This window comes from Callithrix jacchus, chromosome 3 (genome assembly GCF_049354715.1).
Source record: "Callithrix jacchus isolate 240 chromosome 3, calJac240_pri, whole genome shotgun sequence".
Lineage (NCBI taxonomy): Eukaryota > Metazoa > Chordata > Mammalia > Primates > Cebidae > Callithrix > Callithrix jacchus.
Window position 1 is genome coordinate 118,502,488 of NC_133504.1, and position 23,128 is coordinate 118,525,615.

General features: G+C 34.0%; 1 long non-coding RNA gene across 1 annotated transcript in view; it reads right to left on the bottom strand.

Annotated features, from left to right (window-relative positions):
* The window catches only part of LOC144581873 (uncharacterized), a 72,559-nt gene that overhangs the window by 35,478 nt on the left and 13,953 nt on the right, over positions 1 to 23,128 (bottom strand). The window contains exon 2 of the long non-coding RNA XR_013533288.1: positions 17,256 to 17,373. This is a non-coding gene — a long non-coding RNA (uncharacterized LOC144581873). The remainder of the gene's footprint in view (positions 1 to 17,255; positions 17,374 to 23,128) is intronic.

Sequence of the window (23,128 nt, forward strand, 5' to 3'; positions counted from 1 at the left end):
GAGTGCAATGGCGTGATCTCGGCTCACCGCAACCTCCGCCTCCTGGGTTCAGGCAATTCTCCTACCTCAGCCTCCTGAGTAGCTGGGATTACAGGCACGTGCCACCATGCCCAGCTAATTTTTTGTATTTTTAGTAGAGACGGGGTTTCACCATGTTGACCAGGATGGTCTCGATCTCTTGACCTCCTGATCCACCTGCCTCGTCCTTCCTAAGTGCTGGGATTACAGGCATGAGCCACCGCACCCGGCCTCTTGTGTTTTTTTCTAAGGATGTAATAGATTGTTAACGTTTATTCTTATTTTATCAACTACTTACTATTTTAAATTTTATATTATTATATTTAATATCTTAAATTTTATATTATCTTATCATTTAAAGGACAATTTTATTGCAAATGTGCCCTTTTCTGAGCTTTTTGATACTCATTGGGAATGATATTTTTTGTTCACTTCTTGCTCCCTCTCTCTACCTGATTTTCTTAGATAATTATCCCAAGTCGTACCTACTTTCCATTGACTCTCAAACCCAAACTTTTTCATCCTTGTCATTAATAGCCTCTCATTTTTCTTAAGTGAACAATAGTACAATCATAAATGAATTTTAATTTTCTTCTCTTCTAATTCAGAATATATCTATATTAGTATGCTAAGCATTCCTTTCCTGTGTTAGAATTTTTGAAGTTTACTTTTGAAAACTGAGCCACCATGCTTATTATTTGTTCTGTTTTTTTCCACCATGTTTATTATTTGCATACAAATGTATTAAGTGCTCATGTATGCCAGGTCCTGTGCTACCGGCTAGGGAAACATTGGTGAAAGATTTTCATGTGTTCCTTCATAAATACACAATCAGATGGGGAAGTAAACAAAAACTAGGCAATTGATGATCATATAGTGTAAAAATTTCCTCTGACAGAGAAATGGGATATCGTGTAAGGACAAATCAGAGACATCCACATCAGATTTGGACTCAAAAGATTTTTTTTGTTTGTTTGCTTTTTGTTTTTGTTGTGGTTGTTGTTGTTGTTGTTGTTGTTTTGAGATAGGGTCTCACTCTGTCTCCCCAGCAGGCTGAAGTGCAGTGGGACAACCATACCTCACTGCAGCCTCAACCTCCCTGGCTCAAGAAATTCTTCCACCTCATTCTCCCACGGAGAAGCTCCTTAGAGAAAGGACTGATTCCTCAAGAAGGAAGATGAGATAATCAGGCAGAGATAAGGGAGGTAGAGATAGTTTGCGCATTCCTGGAAGAGGGAGGACTGAGTTTAAAGGCCTGGAGCTACTCCGGAGGCTGAGGCAGGATAATTGCCTGAACCCAGGAGGCGGAGGTTGTGGTGAGCTGAGATCACGCCATTGCACTCCAGCCTGGGTAACAAAAGCGAAACTCCGTCTCAAAAAAAAAAAAAAAAAAAAAAAAAAAAGAGAGACATTGTGATTGGCCTTGAACGTAATTCAACAACAGAAGAGAGCCCCCCTTCAGGGTGCTAAAGGGAATTCTGTATAATTGGAGCATGGAACACCATTGAAGAACAGTAACAGAAGAAAAAGCAGAAGTAAACAGGGATATAATAACTCAGGGTTTTGCAAGCCATGTATTTTATTTTTTTAACTGATAACTTGATTTCAATATTACAAATCTTTTTACTTTTTTTTAGTAAATACTTTTCAAGCATCTACTATGTATTAGATTCTATTCTGTGCTAGACATTTAAGATACGTCTACAATATGCTAGACTTTCAAGATACATTAGTGAACAATAGAACAAAAAATCTCTGCCATTTTGAAGCTTACATTTAACAAATAAGATACAATATACCTAAGAAAGTATATAATATGATCTAAGTACGAAGAAAAAGAAAAAGTAGAATAGAGTGAGAGGGTTGAGAGAGGCAGGAAGTTGTGTTTGAGATGCAGAGTTGTGTTTGAGATTGGCTTCATTGAGTATCTCTTCCCTATCTTTCTGTGCTCTCTAATTTAATTGAGAGCATCACTATCCATCCTAATACCCGTATTAAAGCTCACTGATTGCTAAAGGCTTGGGATTCTGCTTCTCCTTTTGCATTCTCATTGCCTTTGCACCACAGCATCCTCAACTACCCGTCTGTTGATCTCCATTCTTTCTCCGTTATAAATTCTTCTTCATCCTTGATCAGACTCTTCGTTCCAAATGACAAGGAGTGATGCCACTCGTTTATTCAAAAACCTTTCCCCCCTTATAATGTCTACAGATAAGGGTCCTGACACCAAGCATGGCATTTAAAAATCCCCAAGTCTGATCACTGACTAGCTGCGGAGCTGTTTTCTAAACTTTTTCTCCTGTAGCTCACCAAGCTAATAGTGCATTAAAGGATGGACTTTTCCTTCTTTTGGATAATATCTTGCCTATAATGTTTTGACTTTTATGACTCCCTTTCTCTCCTCATCTCTGTATTTTTTTGTAGTCAAAACCTCCTTTATCTCTAAAGCCAGGCCACATTTGCTTTCATTGAAGAAGAGTTTCCTATTTCTTCCCACTCATTCTAAATAAGTGTTATGTTTTCTGTTATCCCATGGAATTACGTTTTTTCCCTATGGCATCAAAATCTTGTACTTTCATTCTGAAGAATTCTGTCTATAATTGTTACAGACAGAAGACAGTGCAGTCATTATTAGATGGTAAGCACCCTGAGGACAGGGACCTTCCTGTTGTTTCTCCCCTGGTTTTCCTGCTATAATTGTGGCTCAATGTTTTCTGTAGAGTAGGGGCTCCATTAGTGTTGGATTTAAATTCATTTTCTTAAAATCTGGTTTAGGCAATATTTTATTTTGGAGGTCAATGTATTAGCAATCTCATTCATAGAATTAACATGATGGATAAGAACATTTTTAACAAGCATCTTTTAATAATTATAAATGCCAGATTTCATCAGAAGCCTAGAGCAAGTATTATCACTGTGAGACAAACTAAATGCTACATGTGTCAATATTTACACAAGCAGATTATAACAGTGTGGTCTCATCAGTTCAGCTATTGTGTCTTGTGAGCTTAACTAAATTTCAAACTCCATAAGGAACTGCATTTTCCCCTGAAGTTATTAAAGGGTAGATTTCTTTTAATTAAACTCATTTGCATGACTAAATTAGATTTAATTACTCTCATTCATTTCACTAATACCTTTCTTTGATTGGAGAAGGAGAACTTTTATAATTGATTAAAATAGGATGCTCTGGCCTTCTTCATTGATTCTGGAGAATAGTTCTAATTTATGCTTTTAAATGACTAGGGAAACATGATTTTTTTTTTTTCAGATCTAGTGCTACTGCCAACACTCCTCATGAACCTGGGATGAGCACATAACCACTCCGCTCCTCAGCTTCTCCCTCTGATAAACACTGTAGTACTGATGGTACTGATACTTCTTTTGGCCTATTGTGCAAAAGCAAATAATGCTTTCAATGTGGATGTGTTTGAAACATTCATATAGATCATAAAACACGAATATTATTGAAATTATTAATGTCAGAAAGTAAAGCTCTTGCTTTAAATGTTTTCTAAAAATGAAATTCTTCTTTACCTTTTGGGTGGTAGTCAGGGTCTTCACAAGTTTAGATTATCAAAGTTTACTATTGTATTCATTCATTCACTTATGCCTGCATGCATTTATTTAGTATAAATTTGTTTTCACAGAATATTCCAGATGGCAACTGTCATTGGATAGAATTAGATAAATTCTTAACAAGTCCAATAAAACATATTCCTCCCTCAGGAGTTCATTCTTGAGAGGGAGGTTAATATATAAAGAAATATATTTTGATAAATCGAATAATAAAATTGCATACAAGGTTCATGGTTGAAAAGGGGAAGTTTTTAACTCAACTTGGAGGTACCTAAAATAGATCTTGTGAGATAAATACATTTAAAAAGATAAGAGAGGAAGGTTATTCTAGGACAAAGGAATTCTGTGTTCAAAGGCACTCAAGCAAGAATAGAATGACATATTTGGAAAACTCTAGATTAGTTTGGCTTAAGTTTTGTCTTAGAGTGTGAAGTGACAGGGAAGGAGTTTAGAGAATAACTCATTCTGGGGATGATTTAGCTCAAAGCAGGTAAGTAAAATGATAATATTTAAGTATTAGAATGACAAAGAAGTAGCAATATGGCAAGTAGATTCGCGAGAGATAAGTCCAGCTAGGATATTCTTCAGTTTAAAGATAACACATATCTGCAATAATGCAGTAATAATAAATTTGAGAGGAAAAAACAAATGTGATATATTTCATTGGTATTTATTTAGCAGATAGAATTCACAGGCAGAAGTTTAAGATACCTTCTCTTTTTCTGCATTAGATGATATTTTAAGTAGTGGTAGCATTACCAACACTTAAGAACATAAATATGTTTAGGGTGTGACTAGAAGAAATCCTAATTCAAGTTTTGGGGATGTAATTTTGAAATGAAGACAATACATTTCTCTATATCCTAGGATAGGGGCATAGAAAAACATTCTACATTTGAGAGTTGTAACTGAGGTTTTTATGTTTTGTCTTGTTTTAAATCTACTCTTTACTTTCTTTTGTGAAACCCCGCTTTCCTGAGTTACTGATTCTGGTTTGACCATTAAAGGGGCCATGCCTCACCCTCTGACAGCGGAGGGCACTTGATCCAAGTCAGGCCAATCAGAAAACAAACATAGATACTGATAAGGATGCTGGAAGAGAGGTGGACATGTGTTTTTTGTCAGCGGGATTATTAGCTGTAAGAATAAGTAAGTCCAGAGTAACTCATGGTGTCTTTGTCTCTGTATAGGTGAACTTTGCAGATGAAGATGATACAGAAGTTAAAAAGGTAACAAAAGAAACCATTCTGCTGATATCTTTGCACTACTGGATCCAACCAAGCATTTAGTTAACTTTATCTTTAATGTTTTAGATATGTGAGCTAACAATTTTGAGTTTCATGCCTTATGCATGTTTCTATTTCTGTTATTTGTAACCAAAAGCATCTTAACTAATTCAGGGGTTTTCGGCAAGTGAGTTGTAACTCACATTGGGAGAATGAGTGTCATAGCTCTGGTCAGGGTGTGGTAAGTGAGGAGAGAAAAAGATTAAGGTAATATAATCAGGGGAAATGTGAAAATTAAAAGATAGATAGAGGGAAAGAATCCCAAAAAGAAAGATCATTTAAGAAGCCTAGTGTAGGGTAGTATGATAGAAGCCAAGGAAGTAAAAAAAACATGAAGGATAATGGAATGTCATAGGGAAGAGGTGAGATCATATTAAATGGGACAAGATAAATAAAAATGTGTGTCTAATTTAGCATTCTGAAGATCAGAGATGACTTTGGTAAGAACCGTTTCAGTAGAGTAGTTGGTGCAAGACAGCTGGAATATGTGTGAAAAAGTAAAGTCAGTGAACTGATTTTGTCTCTCAAGGAGATTATCTGTAAAGGGGAAGTGGGAGATTGAGCTTTGTCTTCAGTGCAATGGATAGTTTTTCTAAAAGCTAACAAGAGGTTTTTTTTTTTCTAAGTTGGGAAAAGTGGCACTGTATATGTGCTGAGATAAAGCATCATTTTTCTTCTGTTCTTTCTTGTTTAAATGCAGTACTTTTTACATGGCTTTTACAAGAAAACTTGTGGTGATTATCAGCATAAAATTATAAGAATAGTGACAATTATAAATCAGAGAGGCTTGTTCATTTCTTTCATTCACTTATGTAAGTCCTAGAGATTTTCCATATTCTCATGCTTCAGTTTTTCAAGTAGAAAATCTTGTTTTTCACCAAAAAAATGCACACTGAGACATAGAGAATCATAATATATGTCCTACAACCATATCATAACATACAGGAGCTAATAACTGGCTCCGGCAAGTATTTTCAAAGCAATGCTCTTTATTTCAAAAACTGTGCTTTACTACTGAGCAGAACCGTTTTCTTAACAGAAGATTGTCATTACCCATTTTAAGATACCTGTGTTTGCTGAATTTGATAGAATTTATCTCAATAAACTAAGCTCAAAGCTTTGCATTAGTTGGTGGCTTTTCTACTCATTAAATGTCATCCTTTTAATGTATCTAATTACAATGTATAGGTAACATTTATCGAACCACCTAGGATATGAATCTATTGTCAGTTTCATGTTTTTTAAAAGATAATAGTAAATATAGAATATAGACATTTAAAAATAAAACACAATATTGCTTCTTAAGTAAGGCATCACACTTTTAGTAAATGGCATATTTACTCATTAAAAAGAGAAAATCCCCAAACATTGCAGTAAATAATAATGTACTAATAGTCTTGTCTGTCTCTTCCAGCCTACAAACAAAATCTAGGGTAGGATTAGCCAAAATAACTCAACATACTAGATCAATTTTTGGAGAGTTAAAAAATCTATCTGCATTCTGGATATAGACATCTGATTCCTAATCAGGAAGCACCTTGAGGTGAGCACCTTCCCTTTCAAGCCTGCATTTGGATATTTGGCTTGGGTGTACACAGTCATAAAAAGGAATGTGTCATGAAAAGAAATGGAAACAAACAAGCCACAATATCAAAAAGAAGCAAAAAAAAAAAAAAAAAAAAAAACCACAAACTACACTTTCACAGTCCTCTATTTATACTAGCACATTCTGGGAAAATCACTCAAAAACCTGTTACTAATCATTTAAACCTTAGGCTGTCGACATTTTTCTGCTTTGCTAGCCAAATAGTCATGTGCAGCAGCCAGAGGGTTAAAGAGCCAGATTTCCTGTCCCGTACTGTAGCTTTGTGTGAGCAATATGGAGGACTCCATCATCACTGCAGAGGCTCCTGTTGAACATGAAGAGGTCTATCCAGGCAAAAATATGTGCAGCCTTCTGGGCCAGATTTGCTCCGGAAAGCCTTCTGAGTTGGCTGTGCAGTGAACTAAGCTGTCCAGACCTGCTGTTCTGCAAAGGCCAAGATTCTCCCTTTGTGCATCTAGTTCTTCAGCCACCAGACCATACAAAGCCTACTTTCCCTGGGTCCAGGCACCCTACACAATCATTAAAAAGGTCTTTGCTTTGTTTCAGGAAATACAATACATAATTTATTATAAATTAGATTAATTAGGTTTTGGTAGACCGAAGAGAAACATTTCAATTTTCACATTGAGACAAAATAAGTGAAACCAAACACATAATTATATAGTTCTGGGATTTAGACTGTGGAAGGCAACAACATTTTCTATTACTTGATTTAAAAAAATACCTACAGTCTGTCAATTACACAACAGTTTTATCTACAGTGGCCTAGGCACATTGCTTTATTTGTATTATTTTAATGGAAGATTTATGATATGCTGATAATAAGTACTGTATTAAATGTCTTTAAAACATTCATTGGGAGAATTCATAATCAAGGGAATGGGAAATTAATGCTGTCAAGATCCCAGTCACATGTCATAATTGTGCTTTGTGACTTCAAGTGAGAATTCTTGATTTTAATTTCTCCAGACTCTGTTCATTTGACTTGCTCTCAGCCATGCTTAATAAATAAAATAAGGACAAAAATACTTAAAGCTGGCCATATCTTGTGGACAAATATTAGTGTTTTTCACTTCATAAAAAATCAAAGTTCAAATTCAGTTTGACAAGAAACCCACCCACGCTACCTCCTTCTATGAAGTTCCTCATTGACAGTCTGAAAATCTAGACTCTTCTGCAATAAGAGACAAGAGAAACCTAAAAAATCAAGAAAAAATCTGGGTCTCACACACAGGCTATGGCTGAGGACTGCTTCATGTGATTCTTTCACTGTGAACAGAAATTTGAAGGTACACTTTGCAAGTTAAAGAAAAAAATTGCAGTTGAAAGTTTGATTTATCTTTAACATCTGAACATCATATCCTGTTTGTTTGGAAATCTGACTAAACGAGATCCACAGATCCACGATACCTGCTGTTGTAATCAAAGCTCAGTGATCTAGAGGAGGCAAAGTTTGACTCAGGATTAACATAAGCCACCTTGGGTCCTTGGAGTCAGACTCAAACACTTAGATTCCATCATGCCCTTAATTATCAAATGTGTTTCCTGTGAAGAAAGGAGTACTGTTTAAAATGTTTGATAATCTGACAAGGCCATAAGGCTTAATGGAATCGATGATTACACACAGATGGACGATTAACTCTCGAGGTTTAACGTTAAAAAAAAAAGGAACTGTGCTGGATTGCTGCTTAATGGAATTACACTGCCCATATGGAAAAGAACTATACCCTAAATATACCCAGAATGATGGAACAGGTGGCAGAATCTGGGCAAGACTGCTTGGAATGCACAAAAGCATTCTGAACTTGTAACTGCCAGAAAAGATTCCTGGAGAAAAAAAAATAAGGGGAATCTTTGCAAGTGTGTTAACTTTTCTACATTTGGGAAATATGAGTTGCACAAATAATTAGAAAACTGAAACCCAAAGTACATTTTGTGTAGTAGGTCTTTTTTTCTGTACTACGTTCTGGAAACCTGCACACTATGTCTATTTGTAACTGAGGTAATGTTACAAGGCATGAATCCATGTATTCATGAATTCATGAATTAGGTTTTAGCTCCAACATAAAGTTAGCGAGGGCAGAGACCATGTCTTTCTTAGTCATAGCTTTATACTTCAAAAATATAATTGAGGAAAGAAAATTAAAACTATTAGCAAAAATAGTTTTAAATGAAGATTGGCCATCATTTCTGACTTTCATATTCTTTACTAACATGTTACATCCCCCTGCCATGAATAAAAAAGAGCTGCATATGTAAAAATAGTGGCAGGATATGAACACAAGTAAGCATTTACATATAAATAAGCAAATGATAAGGCAATTAAGAAACTACTGCTGATAGAAGGTAATTTATTTGTGATGTTTTGCTCCAACTCGGCAGGGTTTTTATTTTAAATATTAATAACCTTTTAGATCATGCAGACTCTATCTTTCATGGACATGGAGGGGCATGAGAATAGAATCTGGAAGGCCTTAGTAATAATAAACTTAGCAGGGAAGTGGCCCTGAGCACTTACTATGTGCAAGAATTAATTTATTTATATGCATTATTTTATTCAATTCTTAATATGGTTCTTTGTGTTCTTTCCCTATTTTACCAATGAAGAATCTGACATTAAGTAGCTTTCTAAGATCACAGAGCTAGTAGTTGATCAAGTTGGGACTAAAATAAGAAAGAGGTCTTTTTGGAGCCCTTTCACATAGAACCATTTTTGTCAGTACCTATTTTACATGATCTCTCCTTGCTTCTGTGTTACTTCTCTAGTTTTGCACATGCCTGAACATTCTTGGACTCTTTCTTGTGCCTGATGCCTTCCATAAGCATTATAGATCCACACTGTTTGCCAGATTTCTGTTATTAAGATATTTAGAAAAGTCATAAGGATAGATTAGACAAGAGAGCCCTACCCACAACAAAATAGTTAACTAAAAATAAAATACTAAATGATAAAATGAGTGTGAAGAAGCCACACAACGTTTGGTTTCTCTTCCATAAAGTACTAAGTTCTTTGTTTTTTTAATTAAATGTTAAATTCTTAAAAAGAATTTTGATGGTATCTCTGCTTTATTGATGCCTGTAACATAGCTTGTTATGCCTACTGGATAATTTGGGAAAACTCTATCCCTGGGTCTACTAATCAATTCTTGCTATGAACTGAATATTTATGTCCCCCACCAACTCCCACATTCATATAGTGAGGCCCTAATTCCTATTGTAATGGTATTTGAAGGTCCAGCCTTTGGAAGGTAATTAGGTCATGAAGATGGAGCCCTCATCAACGGGATTAGTGCCCTTATAAGAAGAGACATGAGAGATATAATCTCTCTCTCAAACATGTGAGCCTACATCAAGAAGGTGGCCATCTGCAAACCAGTAGGAAGCTCCTCACCAGACATCAATTGCTGATAACGTGATCTCGGACTGTGCAGACTCCAGAACTGTGAGAAGTAAGTATCTGTTGTATAATCCACCGAGGCTATAGTATATTTGTTATAGCAGCAAAAAGACAAACCATTCTGAAAAAGTTGAAAATTATCTTGGTTAAACCAATCACTACATTTCATTATATAATTTTGGCAAATTAATACTTTCAGATCTCTTTCATGACTCTACCATGAAAGTGGAACACACCTAATTGTTTTCCCTAAAAATAATCTTGACATAATCCCACAGACCGATTGGCTACTAAAATTACAGACACAACTTCTTCTAACTGCTTGCTCCTTAGCTTTCCATATGCTTAGGATTTTTTATACATTTTGATATATGTACATTGTCAAAATATTTTTTTCAGACTTTTTTTCCTACCCAGAGAAATTTTATCACTGACAAGATACAAGATGAAGCAGAGAACAGACTTCTGGTCCAGTGAGAAAACCTCCTTTTAGTCTTCAATATTTTATTTCCTGCGAATTAGTTGTAAACTTTGTTTTCTTATTTGTTCCAGGCTTCCATTTTTCTCTTAAGATACTTATCTTGATTATATCATAGGAATTACAAGATAAATTAAGAATGAAATATGGGAAATTGCTTGAAAAAATAAGTAAAGTAAATGAGCTGTTGAAAATTGGAGACAATATGCTTTCCCTCCTTGCCATATACTGCACAGTATAGGTGCTCAATCAGCTTCTATCACAGATAAATGAAAATAGTTCTTAACCAAATAGATTGTAAAAAGCTTGAGAGCAAGGGGCTTACCTTACAGTGGGGCCACACAAAAAAAATGTTGGTTTTTATAGGGGATTATACAAAATAGAATGACTAGAGTAGTATAGATGGCAATGAAATGCAAATACTTTGGGTAGATAATATATGCACTTTCTTACACGCTTGCACTATTGGCATAGCATCCTTTGTTATTGTGGGGATTTTTTTTTTTGGAAAGTAAAGAGTATTTTATCCAGGTAATCTAAATTATTTATACTACTATCAAACTTATCTTATGCTTATTTAGAAATCTTAAATTTCTAGAATTCTAGAATTTTTAAAACATATTGAATATCAATCATAGTCTTATTTTTCAATAATTATTATAGTTTCTAGTTCTACATAAGATATTACTTCCATTTCCCAGCAGACAGTTTACTGTTTTGATGATGTGGAGTAAAGGAAGTATGTTGGTAGAAACTAGTGTTGAATTATATCTTTATCTTTTTAGCAATTGACAGGTGTACTTTTAATAAGATATATAGAATCACTATTTAATATCCTTAAAACATTTAGTATTTCATCAAATTGGACACATTTTGAAAATTTCTTATTACTGGTTTTAAATGGTGGGCTTGTTTTATTTACTCACTTTTGATATCATAAACTGTTTGCCTGATAGATACTCAGCCTTAAGATTGAAATGAAAGATTGAAAACTGATCCCAGCCTAGAGTGACTGTCTCGAGGAAGCTTTTATGCTACAATATTTAATGCAAGACTAACTAATAAGGAAAAATCCTAAGGCAGCCAGGGTAAATGGGTAGGTAGAAATTCTACAGTTGCCCAGATAGAGACAAAAGAAATAATAGTATTCCTTTGAGACTGATAGCAGGCTCTCTTATTTAAAAGCACAGTTTTCACACTGAGAATGTCAATACATTTTGCTATTGTAGGGCTTATTTTTTGTTTCCACAGATCTAACCATGTCCTGAAAATGATCCTCGTCACTTACTTCTTGGTTGGTCCAAGTATATGACTGCCCCACTAAAGGCCAAATAGAAGAGAAACAGGAGTGATTTGTCTATTGGATGTACTTCAAAACTAAGAAAGTAGAGGTGGTTGTCTATTGGTTTCATAACAATATCATCAAAGAAGATGGAGCAGTGAAAAGAATATCCACAAGATCACAGCTTCTCAAAACCCAACATGGCAATTTCTGAATATGTACTGTGGGAAAGTATGGGAGTAGAGAAAAAGGCAAGAGCCTAAAAATGTTGGCTCTTGATGCTTTCGAACCAATTCTCATGGCAATTTACACCACAGCCTACAAGACACGTCTCAGGCATTTCTTGTGCAAAGTAAGACATTCCCAAGAAACAGCATAAACCACACATTATGAATGCAATTTTATCTTGATTTTTCTTCCTTGCAAGACATCAAAGGTGGAACAGAGCAGAACAGTCATGACACAGATGAAAAAACCATAAATGTGTCATTGCTTGCTTTTACCAACTTCCACCTCAATGTTTTCTTGTTGCACTGTTTTCTTTCTGCCTTCTCCTCTCTTGAGGCTCTGTTATCCTCTCTACACTCCAACTATACTACTTTAATTTTGCATTCTTAGTGTCTTTATGCTTTGGTTCTAAATCTCCTAAAACAGGTCCTGATATTTCATATTTATATGTGTATGTATTTAGTCCCATTTTTTACTTACCCATGTTCACACACACTCAAGATACAAAAAAACTGAGAAAAAGGAATATCTCATTTAAATCATGATGAGCAACTTTCCAAAGACAGGACTGTAAATGTCAGATCCAGGGAAGTTGGCGTAATAAAGTGTTCCTAATTTTAGTTTCCATTGAAGGTCAGCAGTCTGTGGCTGAAGATTAACATCCCTCTCCAATCAGAAATATCTGAGACATGTTTTATTGTGGTATTCTTAGACCTTTTCCTGTAGATGATTCTAGCACAGCTTTATATTTCATGAAAATCATTCTATGAAATCTCCTATTTCTGAACCCACAGTAGCAGTCCCTTAGATATGACTTCTCTTCACCCAGTAATCTATACATACACAATTCCAGCATTCTTTAATTCAAAATCTGGTTTTTTTTCATCATCTGGCTCTAGTGAAACTGGTGTTTTACAGTAATCTACCCAAGTTATACATTCAATATCACTCACTTACATCCGAATTATCTGTTCTATAACCATGAAGGATATCCATTGTGCATTGTTACAGAGAAGCATGACAGGATCAAGGTACTATGAGCCCTAAGGTCCAATTTTAGGCACATTAAAGGTTTTGTATATATTTAAAATATTCATTATTCTTTATTAATTCACTTTCAGAATTGTTTATTATCCCATAGCTTCTGGGAACCAGTTGCATAGAACTCAGCACAAAATTCTTGTACAAATTTATCCTTGTACCTCTACTGAAAATCATTACATGTCCTGTTGACATCTAAACCAGACATGTCATTTAAGTAGTATGCTACTATAAGAAATATACTATACAAACTTTTTCTTTTCTTTTCTTTTTTTTGAGACGGAGTTTCACTGTTGTTACCCAGACTGGAGTGCAATGGCACGATCTCGGCTCACTGCAACCTCCGCCTTCTGGGCTCAAGCAATTCTCCTGCCTCAGCCTCCAGAGTAGCTAGGACTACAGGCGCGCACCACCATGCCCAGCTAATTTTTGTATTTTTAGTAGAGACGGGGTTTCACCTTGTTGACCAGGATTGTCTCGATCTCTTGACCTGGTGATCCACCTGCCTTGGCCTCCCAAAGTGCTGTGATTATAGACTTGAGCCACCACGCCCGGCCTATAAACTTTTATCTTAATACAATATCACCTATATGTTGTTATGAACCCGGATTTGAAAATACCATAGGATGGTCATTCTAAGGCAAGAACGAGAGGGAAGTATAAGGTCTTTACAGACACCATCAAAAGCCTAACTCAAGCTTAAATGTGGTGGCAGAGACATATTCATTTTTTAACTGAAAGTTATTCTGGGGTTTATTTTGTCATTTTTCAGGTCTTCTTTTTGTTAATTAAACCATCTATTTGGAGAGTTTTAATATTTTTCTTTGTCAGCTATTGGTTATTAAATTGCAGTCCTCAGCTTGTGACTACAGTAACAGATGTCTCCTAGTTGGAGTGATATCAGAAGATTCCTTTTGAATGAATGTAAAGAAAATATACCAATATAATAGAAGAAAGGACATGTACATCCTAGGCAGTTGAATAGTCTGCTTAGGATACAAAGCAGAGATGGTGCTCGTGCATTTAATCACTTTTGTGTCTTGCCCAAAATAGTTTAATGACTAACTTAGAAACCAAGTAAACAGTCATAGAAAGTTGACAATTTCATCTATGAAATTTTCTCTTATGATGTATTTCACTCGTGTTAGCAAATAATACTAGGTAAAGCTCTGTTTTTTCACACCCCTTAAATATCATTACCATAAAAGTATTTATTAGCAAAATTGAAACTGTCATGTCATATGTGGCATATATTTTCACATAGCTCACCTACAATGTGATACTATATTTATATCTGTCTAAGCTCAATATCTTTCAATATTTACTTATTCAACGTAACACTTACTGAGCACCTTTTTATGCCATAAAACATACTGGAATGTGGCATGTGCCTTGTATCTTGAGGATGCTATATAAAGAGATAGATAAATATAGATATAGATGGGAAGATTGATTATAAAAATAAATGCAGAAACGAATATGAAAAAATTAATGTAATAAGGTGATAATAGAGTGTGGATATTTTGAGAGTATAGAGCTTATTTTAAAATGCTTTTTATTTTAATATATTTATCCTGTTATTTAACAACTATTTACTTGTAGGCCTGGTAATACAGTTGTCATAATTCATACATATATAGAAACTTCAAAACAGAAATGATTCTTAGATTCTGCTCAGTAGTTAGAAATTGTTGTTAGATTGAAAGCCAATTCATGTCTTATGGAACAGCTCCATTTTCAGAAACTCACAAAAAATGTCTATCAATTAAATCCCAGAGGAGATCCAATCATTCATTTATTTTGAAAAAAAAAACTTGTTCAGTTTAAACTCTTTTGTACTATGCTTTTTATTCTCTAATTCCAGATTATTTCTATTATTTTCCTTTCTATTTTTTAATTTACTCTCTTTTTGTTTTGGAAATAGCTGTATTTTATTTTTGACAATCTGCAAGATGATTCGGATATTTTACTCTCAAAAAAAAAGGTCAACATTTCTAGATTTCCTGCATGGACTTTTCTAACATTGTTATCTATATTGTTTCAGTGTTAGTAGTTCTCTGACAAAGAATTTTAAAACCAACCAATTATAGGACATAGTGATAAGGGAAAGAGGAGAGAAGCTAATTCTACCATTTCAATGAAATCTCTGCTAAAGTTTCCTGGAAGTTGTTATGCCCAGTTCATCAGGAGCATATTCTCTGATGCCCTCCTAACTGAAATCCCGACTTCTTTATTACTTTGTGAAGCTCCCACAGCCACATTGGAATGAATTATCTGAAAAGCTATTAATAGGTTCATTCTGAATCCACCAAATAATCACATGTCCTGTCACAATTCCATCAGCACTGGACTCATCGAAAATGCAAATCGTAAATTGTTTGCCAGGGAAATATGTGGTCTACTTTCAGTGTATACTGGTGTTCAGTGAGGTACTGCAAAACTAGAAATAGAACATTGATTTTTAAATTGAACATAATATCTTCTTGAACTACCACCAGATTCAACGCACTGAAAATAATACAAATATGAATCAGACAAACCTAACTCTCAGAGGTGGAGACTTCAAACTGATAGCACAGGATGTGTTTTCAAGACATGCATTAAAAATCCTCTATATGTAAAATGGTAGAGAATTTTGGTAAAGGGAGAATGAAGGGCTCACGAGTTCAGGGTAAAAAGGCAATTAAAGAATGCTTCAAAACATAGGTGACATTTGGTTTGTCTTCATGGGAAGACAGTGAGTGGAGAATATTTCAAGCAGCCGAAATCAAATGAGCAATGAAAGTAGAAAAGGGCAAATGCCTAATAAACATTTACTGAATGAAATGGTTCTAGGAACAGTCAAATCTTTTTTCTTTTTATTATTATTATTATTATTTGACTTTTGACAGTGGTAAGGATTTTCCCATTTTAAACTCTAAATTTTGGGGGTGTTTAGTGTATTTTGTCACTTTTTGTAACTTATTTCCACAGATAAAGCGGTTGTTTTCACATCTATCCATCTGCTAATCAAAGATCATTTTGGAATTAAGTGTAAGGAAAAAGAAAAAAAGAAAGGAAACCATGAAGCTGTGTTACACTTGAAGTACATTAAAATATAAAAACAAAAAATAGGAACACACTCCAAATGACTCATTTGCTTTTCAGTATTCCACCATTTAGTGACAATAACTGGCAGTACGATGATTTCACAGTGTCATCCTGGTGGAACACAGGGTTCTCATAAAATACATTTCTATCTCCTTCAACATCACTATTAAAATGACTTATTTGCTTCTGATTAATTAGGACCCAGTTTCTTCCTTCTTGGCATTGCATTTTTCCTCCTGTTCAGTCTATCTGGACAGGCTAGATTTGCGTGGGCATGTACCACTTTGTGAGATTCTGGATCAGAACTCAGTGGCTTTGCAACAGTGATAAACCTAACTTCTGGTAACTGTGAATTTGTGTTTCAACGTGCCACAAACCGCACGGTAAGATGCCACAAAAAGGAGCAGTAACTAGGTCGAGTTTTTGGCAGTCTCCGTGGAGCTGTGGTTCCAATGCTGGCATGCCAGTGATTAAATCGAGCTAAAAAATATTTTTCCTTATCTTCCTTAAGCAGAACAAAGGAGCTCAGATTAACTGATGGGAAGTGCAGAGGAAAAAGGAAATCTTTTTAGAGGAGTGTAACTGCCAACTATCTAAAATCCAATTATTTATGTCCACTATGAGCAGAACTCAAGGGTGCATGCTATGGTTATAGCCAGAATGTGTTTGTGTGTGTGCGTGTTATGTCTCTATGTGTGTGTGTGTATGTGTGTGTTGGAGGAGGTGTTTCTGTTAGAGTCAGGTAGAGACAAGTTTTTTCCTGCCTTCCCGCAATACTGTCATAGCCTATGATTTGTGGCTGTCAGCAGTCTTCAGAATAATGCCATTTCCCTAGTACTTTTTCTTATATCGTAATTAGGTAAGTGTTTAGAAAAATAATAATAATAATAATTAGGTAAGTGCTAAAACATTTGCTATTTTGGAAAAGCAAAGAAATGTGCTAGACTTGGTAGTATAACATTGAACTGCAGGAGAGACTAAGCCTCCTTCCTGAGAGCATGATAGTTCACTCTAGCACACGTTAATCGTAAGTGTCATTGCTGTTCATGTTTTTCATATTTGCCCCGTGCAAAGATGTACCCACCTCTCTAGTTCTGAATGTACTCTTTTCAATTAGTTCATGATTTCCAATAACTAAAAAATTAATATGCAAGAAAGCAAAAGACTAAAACAAAACTGGTGAACAAACATTTGGGAAAAACCATTGAGAAAACTAATTGACGTGCTTTGTAAAATGCCAGAATTATTACCTTTCTGTGTGTTTAGAAAACAAATTATCTTAAAATGTAACACTTCTTTCTCTATTCATCTTAGTGAATCCAGTCGACAGGATTTAGCACTGGGAAGAAACCCAGAAGGTTTGAAATCCTGTAAGAAAGAAAAATATATTTTTAGAATTATGGTAACAGCTGCTAAGAAATGTATTCCTATTTTGTAGTTAGTCTGAGCTGCCTAACATAAATGTGTGGTAGAAAAAAGATAACAGAAAGAAGGCAAGTGGAGAGAATTATAGCAAAGTGAACACTATCTTTGGTTGTTGTTGAAGGAAAAATTGAGTACTAAAGATGGCATTTTATCAAAATAAAACTATATATTGTACATCTAAGAGCTAGAATTAGATATCTATCCTCTCCCTCTCTCTCTTTCTCTTTCCAGTCTTCACCTCTCCTCCTTATATTTCTTATCTATTTTTAAGTCTTTTCTTAATGGAATTTTAGGGAGTATTAACATAATAACATTGATCTCATTAAAAATCACCTTCTAATGTTCCCAAATCTGCTACCAACTGTCAAATACACAATCTATCAAATGTTTACATTAAAAATAACAAAGATGTTTAAATAAAGCTCTAATTAAAAAGTTATTTTGCAAATGACTAAAAATTTTATTACAGTTTATTTTCTTATGAAATTGATGTTTCTTAGACTTTATTATTCAAGTACATGGTCAGTACAAATAGAAATAAAAATATACTGCAATTTCTTCACATATTGAAGTAGATATATTTCATATTTTGTCTTTCCTGTGACTGGTGTGTTTGGGAGGTGTTTGGGTGATTGAGTTTGTTAAAAATAGTGACATCACATATTTGGGAAACAGTAAATATTATTACTAGCAAACATAATATATATTTGTGTTATTGTTTCTACCTCTTGGGCTCATTTTGTTCTCAGATTTGATGGAAAGAGCCACTTCTCCAAATAAACAAAATGGGTGCAATTTTTGGGAGGACTTTTCAACCTATTCTCCACTGGGAAACAGCCTGGAGTTGGCATCAAAATGACATAATGTGCATGTGGTTTGTAACCTAGGGGCTGTTATAGAAATTTAATTTATTGTTTCATAAGTTAACTACATTAATAACATATTGTTGTTATGGTTACTGTCAATTATTAAATGAATACCTGGAAGGATCATCATTTTACAGGTTGAAGAAATCTCAAAAATGCTCTTAATAATTATCCCTTGGTCTAGAAGAACCTTTTAATTAGTCCTTAATTTTGCTTTCCTAGTTTTTCTTGGAAATATTCTATGGCTTTTTATTATATATCATAAACACATATAAGCCAGCACACCATATTTTTCTCATTCATATCCTAGAAGATGTAACTTACCTTCATTATCAATAATTACTCCTACTCCCTTCCCCAAGAACTCAAATTTATGTACGTATTTTTACTCACTTTCTCTTTCACTCTATCTTTCGTGTGCTATGCTGTTCTAACCACCATAATTTTTACAATGGAAAAATAAGCTGCTAAATAGTATTGGATCTTTGAAATATTGAGAAATAATGATACATATATCTGCATGCACAAAGTATCTATTTTCAGAAACACACTTAATGAATCAGATAGAAGAAGATGGGAAAATAATATTCATCATGGTGAAAAGTTTGAAAACTGAAAGACTGGTTGAGAGATCAGACTTATTTGAAAATAGTAGGTTTTTTAAATGGCTAAAATTCATTTAAAATGGCCACTGTTTAATTGTTTTTCTTTCTCTCCCTAAATCCCTTCTCTTCACTGTGATGCGTTCCGTAGATTTGAAAGGGTACTTCTCAGACGATTCAAAGGTTTTCATAATTTGTTTAACACATAGCTCACCTCCAACCACCACCTATTCCAGATATTACAATGTCATTTTTCTCTTCTATTGGCAACCAATAAAAATAATTCATATTAGTGTTGCTTGTATTTGACCATGATACATGCCCATGAGCCACTTAAAAAATATGGTAGTCAACATGGCACCCTGGGATAAGTTGATTATAGGGAACCTTTGCACTTTATTGTTAGAAATATGTCTTACTCTTCCTTTTACTCACAGAATCTATCACAAGGACTAACATAGCAGGAGATAGTCAAGTATCTGTTGCACCAAATTTTATTTAATTTTTTTATTTCTATTTTGAAATACAAATTGAATATTTGAAGTCTAATTTTTCCAATCAGTACTGTTTACTGAATTCCAAAACATTTTCTCCCCAAATTAGTTACAGGAGGTAACAGAGACCAAAGAACAGAATAAAAGTTGGTCAACTGAAAGCCAATTATGGACATTTGCTTGTTAATCAAAGCATTATCTGTTATGTATTAAATAATTCTGTATGTTAGGGTATTTTACGTATTTAATCTCATTGAATCCTCAAAACAAAAGTATAAGGCAGATACAATTATTATTTCTAATTTACAGATGAGGAAATTCAGGCACAAAAAAGCATAAACTACTTACCCAACAGAGAGGGTCAGGATTTGAATCAATGAAATCTAAATAGAGAGTGAACAAATTTAAAACCATACTTTCAGGTTTATATGGCAAAGTTGATTTCCATGGTAGATAGTAACATGTATTTATAATTCCAAATGGGGCACGAAGTTTAATTATTTAAACTTTCTTGTTCTATATTGTTCTGACCACCACAAGTTTTAAAAGGGAAAAATAAGCAGTATAAGGACCTGTGGAATATTAAGTAGTAATAATATATCTGTATGCACAAAATATGTATTTTCAGAAATACACCTTATGAATGAGATAGAGAGAAGAGGCTAGGAAAATAATATTCATCATGGTGAACAGCTTGAAAATAGAAAGATTGGTTGAGATATCAGATTTATTTGAAAAGGGTAGATATTTTTAATTGCCACAATTCTCTTCTCCCTGAATTTGAGTCTCCTGCAAAATAACTGCTACTTCTTCCATCAAGAAAATTCTATTTCTCCATTTTTTGAACTGAATCTTGTAACTTGATTTGACCAATAGAATGTGGTCAAAAGGATATGCCAGTTCTGAGCCTAGGTTTCAAAGAGTTTTCCATGATTCCACTCTTGCCCCTTGAGCCCCGCAACTACCATATAATCAAACCCTGCCTACCCTGTTGGTTGTTAAGAGAGATGTGGTCCAGTAGCACCATTGCTCCACCCAACAACCAGCCAACTCCCAGAAACAGAGTTGCCTAGATAGCCTGCTAGCTGAACATAAATAAATGCATGGGCAGGTCCAGTCAAGATCAATCAGGCATGGCCCAGATCAACACAAAAGATCATCTGATCCATAGACTTGTGAAAAGTAATATGTTGTTATTATTTTAAGGATCTAAGTTTTGGAGTGGTTTGTTATGTAGTAATAGGTAAAGATCCGGCATGTATCACAATCACTTAGATATTAGTAGTGCTGCGTTAATGTGAAATGTGCTTGCTATTTTCCTGGAATGCCATGACTCAATATCATTCATTTTTAACTGTTAACACTTATTTTTAACAAATCACAATGAAAAGAAAACTTACTTATCTGAGAAATTTCAGCTTTGCTGTCTATGGCAGTGACATTACCCATAATGATTTGTCATGCAATTTTATTTTCAAAGCCCAAAATTAATTATAAACATGAAACAAATCATCGTGTTAAGACATACATTAAAAACAAACTATGATTTCAAAATGCATAATTTACAGCTTGGAAAATTAATTGATTAAACCCAAAGTGCATAAAAATAATTGCAAAAACCGAGGAATGAACAAACCAATGGCAATGTTATCTAACTGAGCAGAGAATAATGTATAATGATCAAATATCACAGCAAAAAAACAAAAAATCAATAGTCATAATTAAATCATAAAATCCTAGGTGGAGATAGGTTGAAATCCCAATTTGGGGATATTTCTATATTAGAGTGATGGGCTCAAGAAATCAAATCCCATCTTTCCAATGAAGTCAAAATAGAAACTATAATATTGGCATCAAAACCAGTCATAATTTTTTTGAAAATATATGCAATAGATTTTACATATTAAAGCAGCACTACACACAAGTAAGTAGTTTAAATGTGCTCTATCAGTTATCTATTACTTTCTATTCTATTCTTTTCATGTTCTTTTGGCCTGGCTTTTGTGAAATATGTATGTATAAAATTTATTCAAGATATTATCTATAAATCAGAAATGAAAAGAAAATAAAGCCAATAAGACAGCATTTTTATACCAAATAATATTTTGTTCTAAGCTTTTTAAATTGTTTAATATCCATTTTAAGAATGAGGAAGATTTCAATTTTAATATTTAGAACTAATATTATAGGCATTTTAAACATATATGATGGTCAAAGAATATGTTTCAAGCAATTGTCTACGTGTTAAAGTTTTTAGGTAGCCAAATTTCCATTTTATGGTATATAAAATGTGTTATGAACATCTTTACAGAGAAGTTCAATACAAATAAAACATTTAATCATCATAGCTTTTAATAACAACCTTCAATTTTGCTTATATTTAATGTTGAAAAATTGAAATAGAGTAAGTTTTCATTCAGTTTATCCCTAAAAGTTTCTATTGACTCAACTTTTTACCAAAGAATTCAATAATCCATTCTTGGATCCCCTTGTCAGAGTTTAGCAGCTTTTCAGAGGAATTATGTCACTAATTTACCCATGCCTTCATTTGGATTCACCCCATAGCACCTGGAAACCAGATCTTATATTCAGGAACTTTAGGATTTATTCAGGCAGGAAAAGTGAGGGAATGGGGAAAGTGAGCAAGGAAGAATGAAAAAAGTCAATAAATACACACGGATTTACATTTTGCCATTGTTAGTAACTGGGACTTAATCTTTCTGGAACTGAACTATGAAGACAGCAGTAAAATCCTGTAAACTAGCTGGACTCTCGGTCCCAGTGGAAAAACTTGATAAACTCCAAGTGTTACTGAAGTCAAGAGTTATAAGATAAAGGAAAAGAAAAAATGATCTAAACAACAGAACTAAAAAAGTGATCTACACATTCTAATAAACTACTTGTTTGTTCATTATTTATTTACTTATTCACAAACATTTTCTAAGTGCTGATTATAAGGACACTTTGGTGATTAACTTAAGCTTATTTTTGCATAGGAGATCTGTAAACATGTATTTTGCACTTTACTGAAATACGTAGAGTAATGCGATTCCTAAATTTATTCATGCTGTCATTCAAACATTGTTTACTGAATAGCTTTACGGCTGTGAGCTGTTGTTAAGAACTGTTAGGAAGGCAGTTCAGGAGAGAAAGGATAGTGTTTTCCAGAAGTAATGTTGATATAATTGGTTGTCCATATCCAAAAATAAAAAGCATTCAAACTGTACATCACATCGTATGCGAAAATTAACTAAAATGGATTATAGAGCTAATGTAAAACTTCAAATGATAAAACTTCGAGAAGAAAACTTAGACAAAGAATATTTGTGACATTGGATTAGGCAAAAATTTTTCAATATGATACAAAAATAACGATCCTTAAAAATCAAAATTGATAGATTGTATCTTACTGCAATTAAAAACTTGTGTTTGTCAAAGACAACTTCAAGAAAATGAAAAGCCATAGACTGAAAGAAGATATTTGCAGAGCATATATCTAATAAAGGACATATATTCAGAGTGTATAAAGAACTCTTAAACACAACAATAAAAAGCAAACAACCCAATTAAAATAAGCAAAAGATTTAAATGAACACTTTACTAAATAAGATATAATGATGGCAAATAAGAACACAAAAGGATGTTAAACATGATTAATCAACAGGAAAATGCAAATTAAAACAATAATGAGATGTGGCTATACACCAATGAGGGTGGCTTATATAAAGACTGATCA